Here is a 7,599-nt window from a genome sequence, read left to right as displayed (position 1 = left end):
TTCAGGAGGCCAAGAACCCTGGTGGGTATGGGGGTAGGGACTGTTTTGTGGGACTGAGCCCTTAACCTGTGGGGTTTGATGCCATCTCCAGATAGAGAGTGTCAGAACTGAGTGCAATGGTAGACCTCTGAGCTGATCTCTCATGGAGAACTGCTTGTTGTGGGAAAAAACCCCACACATCTGGTGTCAGTAGTGTGAAAGTAAAGGAGAAACAGCACAAGAAGTGACTTTTTCTTAAACATATCTCGGTGCGTGCTAAGTCACTTCAGTTGTGTCCAACTCTTTGCGACCCCATGGACTATAGATCACCAGGCTCCTCTGTCCATGGGATTTCGCAGGCAAGAATACTGGAGTAGGTTGCCATTTCCTTTTCCAGAGGATCTTCCTGATCCAGGGATCAAACCTGCCTCTTCTGTGTCTCCTGCATTGGCAGGCGGACTCTTTACCATTGAGACACCAGGGTAGCCAATCGGGTCCTCACCAGACACTGAATCTGTCAACACCCTGATCTTGGACTTCCGGCCTCCAGGACTATGAGAAATAAATGTTGCTGAGATATTCTGTGACAGCAGCTCGAATGCACTGAGTGTACAATGGCCTGCCCCTCTGTATCTCTTCTGAACTCTGCACTCAGTGATGTCATGATGTTAGCTTTAAATCAGTGAGAGTATTAACACCACAGAAATCGCCAAAAGAGAGGACTTACGTGGTGGTTAAGTGCTTAAGACCTGCAATGCAGGGGGTGCAGTTTTGATCCCTGGTTGGGGGAGCTAAGATCCCACATGCCTTGAAGCCAAAAAAACGAAAGCATAAAGCAGGAACAATATTGTAACACATTCAATAAAGACTCTGAAAAATCTATATCAAAAAAATCTTAAAAAAAATAAAAAAGAAATTGGCAAAGGAGACAAATGGATGCCACCACCCCACCCCCACCCAGGAGCCAGTGGTTAAACATTTGCCAGCATGCCTTGCATGGAACATAGTTGTACTAATTCAAACTTTGAAATCAAGATGAGATGAACCCAAGTTAGACCTACTGAAGCCCAGCTGACCATGGACAGTTAAGATCTAAGCCATTGAGCTTTGGTGTAGCTTGTTACATGACGTTACCAGAACACTTGCTGACTGTAGATACACTGAGCATCCACTATATTGGATGGAGAGAGTGTTGGAGCAGTGAAGCCACATGCAGATGAGAGAGGCTGTTGAAGGATTGGTTGGGTCCAAAGGTAGCTAGAAGCATGGGCAAACATGAGACCTGGGTTAGAATCTGGCAAGTTAATACCTGGGAGGGTTTGGTTAGCTGACCTCAATTCTCTGAGCCTCTGGCTATCAACAGCAGATAGATTCCTCAGAAAACTAAAAATAGAGCTACCGGAGAATCCCGCAATCTCACTCCTGAGCATACACTCAGAGAAACTTTAATTCAAAAAGACATAACACACCACGATGTTCATAGCAGCACTATTCACAACAGCCAAGACATGGAAATCACCTAAGTGTCCATCAACAGATGAATGGATAAAGAATATTAGTATGTATATATGATGGAATATTACTCAGCCGTAAAAAAGAATGAAATGATGCCATTTGCAGCAACATGGATGCAACTACAGATAATGATACTAATAAGTGAAGTAAGTCAGAAAGAGAAAGACAAATACCGTATGATACCACTTTTATGTGGAGTCTAAAATACAGCAGAAATGAACTTGTCTACAAAACAGAATCAGACTCACAGACAGAGAACAGACTTGTGCTTGCCAAGGGGAGGGAGGGAGAGGGATAGACTGGAAGTCCGGGGTTAGTAAATTCAAACTCTTATATTTAGAACAGATAAACAACAAAGCCCATCTGTATACCACAGGGAACTATGTCCAATCTCCTGAGATAAACCATAATGGAAAAGAATATTTTTAAAAGGAATGTATATATGTATATAACTGTCACTTTGCCAGGTAGCAGAGATTGGCACAACACTGTAAATCAACTATGCTTCAATACAAAATAAATTTAGACAAGAGCAAATGGAGATGACCCCACCCATTGTCGAGAGGATGGAAACAGAAGAACACATAAGCCATAGGCACTCAATAAATTCTCCCACAAGGTGACGCCTGATATGTTCCCCGATGACCTGGCCAAGCTCATCTTCCGTCAGTGCCTCCCTTGTTCACTTTGCTCCAACCACACCCACCTCCTCTCTGTTCCTCCATGATACAAACATCGTAAGTTCATTCTAACCCTACGTTTGGTTCTGACCTCTGCCTGGACCAGTCCTCCCCAAACTTCTCTTTGCTTTCCACCTCTACTCATTGCCACAATAGGCACTCAGTAATATTATTGAATGCATGAATAAATGGGTGGGTGATGGGAGGATGGATGGGTGGTTGTATGGATGATGAATGGATGAGCAGATGGTAGGAGATAGATGGGTGAATGGACAGATAGATGGATGGATGGATGGGGTGGATGAATAGATGGATGGATGGATGGGTGGGGTGTGTAGGTAGATGAATGGATGGATGGATGGGTGGGTGGGTGGGTGGTTGGATGGATGGAGGTGGATGGATGGATGGATGGATGGGTGGATGAATGGATGGGTCATTTGTGGATAAGGGAACTGATTCAGTGCTGGAACTGAGACATCATAGACACCCAAACCTCTGGCCAGATCCCCATACTCAGGGCTTCAGATCAAGATCGTGTCAGGGAAGAGCCATCTCATCTTTGAGTCTGACTAGCACTGCCCTCTGCTGGCTGACTTTGAGTTTGCAAGCAACCCGCCACCTCCCTGTAATGTAAAAACATAGGCTGTTTGTTGTTGCTCAGTGGCTAAGTCAGGACTCTCTGTCCCCATGGGCTGCAGCACGCCAGACTTCCCTGTCCATCACCATCTCCCAAAGCTTGCTCAAACTTACGACCATTGAGTTGATAATACCATCCAACCATCTTGTCCTCTGTCATGTCCTTCTTTTCCTGCCCTCAATCTTTCCCAGCATCAGGGTCTTTTCTAACAAGTCTGTTCTTCACATCAGGTGGCCAAAGTGTTGGAGCTTCAGCTTCAGCATCAGTCCTTCCAATGAATATTCAAGGTTGATTTCCTTTAGGATTGACTGGTTTGATCTCCTTGCAATTCAAGGGACTCTCAAGAGTCTTCTCCAACACCACAATTCAAAAGCATCAGTTCTTTGATGCTCAGCCTTCTTTATGGTCCAGCTCTCACATCCGTACACGACTACTGGAAAAACCATAGCTTTGACCACACGGACCTTTGTTGGCAAAGTGATGACACTGTCTAGGTTTGTTATAGCTTTTCTTTCAAGGAGCAATTGGCTTTTCATTTCATGGCTACAGTCACCGCCTGAAGTGATTTTGGAGCCCAAGAAAATAGTCTATCACTGTTTCCATTGTTTCCCCATCTTTTATCATGAAGTGATGGGTCTGGATGCCAGGATCCTCATTTTTTTAATGTTGAGTTTTAAGCTAGCTTTTTCACTCTCTTTCACCTTCATCAAGAGGCTCTTTAGTTCCTCTTCACTTTCTACCATAAGGGTGGTGTCATCTGCATATCTGAGGTTATTGATATCTCTTTCAGCAATCTTGATTTCAGTTTGTGCTTCATCCAGCTCAGAATTTTGCATGATGTACTCTGCATATAAGTTAAATAAGCAGGGTGACAATATACAGCCTTGACCTACTCCTTTCCCAAGTTGGAAGCAGTCCATTGTTCCATGTCCAGTTCTTACTATTGCTTCTTGACCTGCATACAGGTTTCTCAGGAGGCAGGTAAGGTGGACTGGTATTCCCATGTGTTTAAGAATTTTCCCCAGTTGGTTGTGATTCAACAGTCAAAGGCTTTAGCATAGTCAATGAAGCAGAAGTAGATGTTTTTCTGTAATTCTCTTGCTTTTTCTATGATTCAATGGATGTTGGCAATGTAACCTCTGGTTCCTCTGCCTTTTCTAAATCCAGCTTGAGCATAAAAAATAGGCTGTAGTCAAAATTATTCTTTAATCTTTACCATCTTAACAAACATTTATGAAGCACCTCTTAACACAGCAAACAAAAAGACAAAGATCTCTAGATCATAGAACTTGAGATCAGGATGGGAGAGATGGTCGATACTGATTATAAACACAGTGATGAGGTAAGAAAACTTCAGTGTTAGAAGATGATAAACTTTGTGGAGAAAAATTCAGCAGGAAAAGGAGCAGATATCATGGGGACTTCATTAAAAAAAAACAACAACAACAGCTTTATTGAGGTATAACTGACAGATACACATTGAAATGCACAGCTTTAAATTCCAGAATCTGATAAGTTTTGATGTAAATATACCCTGTGAAGGGCTTCCTTGGTGGCTCAGCAATAAAGAATCCAACTGCCAATGCAGGAGACGTGGGTTCAATCCCTGGGTTGGGAAGATCCCCTGGAAAAGGAAATGGCAGCCCACTCCAGTTTTCTTGCCTGGGAAGTTCCATGGACAGAGGAGACAGGCCAGCTAGAGTCCATGCGGGGGGCAGTCACAGACAGTCAGACGTAATTTAGCATCTAAACAACAAAAACATGCTCTGTGAAAGTACGAGCACAATCAGTGACTATTCCTATTACTCTCAAAAGTTCCCTCGAGCCCTTCTGTGACCTCTCCTTCCCTCTCTCCCTGCCTCTGGGCCCCAGACAACCCCTGACCTACCTTCTGTTATTACAGGTCAGCCTGCATTTTCTATGGCAGAGTTTTTCCACCTTGGTGTTTTTGACATTGGGGCTGAAAAGGTGAAAACCAACTTAAGAAACTGGATTTTGGGGACTTCCCTGGCGGTCCAGTGGCTAAGACTCCGTGCTCCCAACGCAGGGGCCCAGGTTCGATTCCTGGTCAGGGAACTAGATCCTGTGTGCCGCAACCGAGAGTTCATATGTCACAACGATGATCAAAGATCCTGCCTGCTGCAACTAAGACCTGGTGCAGCCAAATCAATGAATTTTTAAGATAGTGAAAAAAAAAAAAAAGTCACAGGCTTATTGCAGAAGCACTAAGGAAACTTGGAATACTCTCCCTGAGCTACATATTTTGAAATTTGTGAAAGGACATGATGTCTATAATGGTAGGTCTGTGGTTCTCAGCTGTGGGTGGGGATTCTGCCCCAAGGGGCCACCAGGCCACAACTGTGAGTGTCACCACTGGGGTGGGGGCTCCTGGCATTGAGAGGATGGGGCCAGGAATGCTGCTGAGCCTCTCACAGTGTTCAGGACGAACCCCTATAGAGAATGACTCAGTCCCCATGTCAGCAGTGCTAGGGGAGAGACCTTGTTTAATTTAAACTGTCAAAACGCATGAGACAATATAAACAGCCTTGTTGGTTTGTCCACATAATGTACTTTTAGCACACATGGGCCATCATAGGAGTTACCCATGGAAACAGCTCTTGGGACTTCCCTGGCCCAGTGGCTAAGACTCCATGTTCCCAATGCAGGGGACCTGGGTTCAATCTCTGGTCGGGGAACTAGATCCCACATGCCACAACTAAGAGTTCACATGCTGCAACTAAAGATCCAGAGTGCCGCAACTAAGACCAATCAAATAAATAAACAAAAACGGCTAAGACCAGTTGTAGTATGGGGGCTTCCCTGGCGGCTCAGCAGTAAAGAAGCCGCTTACAGTGCAGGAGCTGTTGTTCAGTCGCTCAGTTGCATCTGACTCTTTGCGACCCCATGGACTGCAGCACGCCAGGCTTCCCTTTCCTGCACCATCTCCTGGAGTTTGGTCAAACTCATGTCCATTGAGTCAGTGATGTCATCCAACCATCTCATCCTCTGTTGCCCCCTTCTCCTCTCAATCTTTCCCAGTATCAGAGTCTTTTCCAGGGAGTCATCTCTTCACATCAGGCGGGCAAAGTACTGAAACTTCAGCTTCAACATCAGTTCTTTTGATGAATATTCAGGGTTGATTTCCTTCAGGATTGACTGGATTGATCTCCCTGCAGTCCAAGGGACTCTCAAGAGTCTTCTCCGGCATCACAGTTTGAAAGCACCAGCCTTCTGTGCTCAGCCTTCTTTATGGTCTGAAGGGAATGGCAACCGACTCCAGTATTCTTGCCTGGAGAATTCCATGAACAGAGGAGACTGGTGGGCTACAGTCTCTGGGGTTGCAAAAAGTTGGACACAACACTACTGAGTGACTGAGCACTTTTTTTTTTTTTTTAAAGAGAACAAATTATTGCTGATTGAAGCCCACCAGTATGCAGACATATGTTGGAGCAGCTGTGAAAAATTCAGTTCCTGAATATCCACACCCCCCCGGCCCCATTTGATGATGTAGGGAAACCAGCTGCCCTGTGCTGGGGGGCAGGGGGGCTCAGCCTTCAAAGGTACATTCTAAAACCTGCAGCCAGCTGTTTGCAGCTGGAAATTGTGAGCCACTTCAGGATCCCTGAGAAGAAATGGGAAGTGGATTTTGTCAGTGAATCACCACCAGTGAAAGTCCTGAACACGTAAGCCCTCCTCCCACCCCCAGGAGGTACTAGGAGACCTTCAGGGTGGAGGCTGGCACCCTCCTGCCCCTCCCACCTCCTTCAAAAGCACCTCCTATTTCTGTGCCTCGCCGAAGCAGGCGAAACCGGATGTTTAGAAACATAGACAAGTTCAAAGAGCACAATGTTTAAAACACCACCTGCTCTTATTCAAAAACAGACATTGTTTAATATTCCAGGGTTCTTTCCTCGGATGTTTTTGCAACCTCACATTTCAATATTATTTACAGATTTATTTTCACAAGACTGGCATCATTAGTGAAGGTCTGAACATCTTATTTCGGAACCTACATTTTTTTTTTTTAAGAGTATATTATGGCTTGGCAGTTCCTCAAAAAGCTAAACATAGCGTGACCATATGACAGTGATTCCACTCCTACGTGTACACCCGAAGGAATAGAAAGCAAGGACTAGAATAGATATTTGTAAACGTATGTCCAGAGCAGCTCGACTCACAAAAGCCAAAAGATACAAATGACACAAGCATCCTTCGATAGATTAATGAGGAGATAGACCCAGGTGTCCCTCCACACACTGGAGCATCACTCAGCCACGAAAATGGGAGAAACCCTGACACTCGCTACCACATGGACCAACCCTGAGAACACGATGCTCAGTGAGAGAAGCAGACACAGAAGGACACACAGGGTGTGATTCCACCCATGGGAAATGTGCAGAACAGGCCGATCCACAGACACAGAGAGTGGGTTCATTTTTAACATCTTACTTTGAAATAATTTTAGGCTTGTAGAAGGACGCAAAGACAGTCCCCAGAGTGGCTGTGCACCTTTCACCACCAGTTCCTAAATATTCCTTTGAAACTTTTCATTGTGGGAAAATACATATCCTGTGAAATTTACCATCCTGTCCATTCTGGGATCATGTCCAGGCTGGGGCTGTTAGCTGCTGCCTGATTTCTTCCAGGGTCACAGTGAAATCCAAGAGGGTGGGGTGCTTGGATCACTCCAGGGAGCAGCACCCCTGTGGGCCCCAGAAGGCCATCAGGCCAGAGGAAGAAATACACCTGGATTGTGGGTGTGGGATGTCATTAAATATTTCTATTGTA

Source organism: Bos mutus, chromosome 7 (genome assembly GCF_027580195.1).
Source record: "Bos mutus isolate GX-2022 chromosome 7, NWIPB_WYAK_1.1, whole genome shotgun sequence".
Lineage (NCBI taxonomy): Eukaryota > Metazoa > Chordata > Mammalia > Artiodactyla > Bovidae > Bos > Bos mutus.
The sequence above is the reverse complement of the archived record's forward strand: the minus strand, read 5'-3'. Positions refer to the sequence as shown.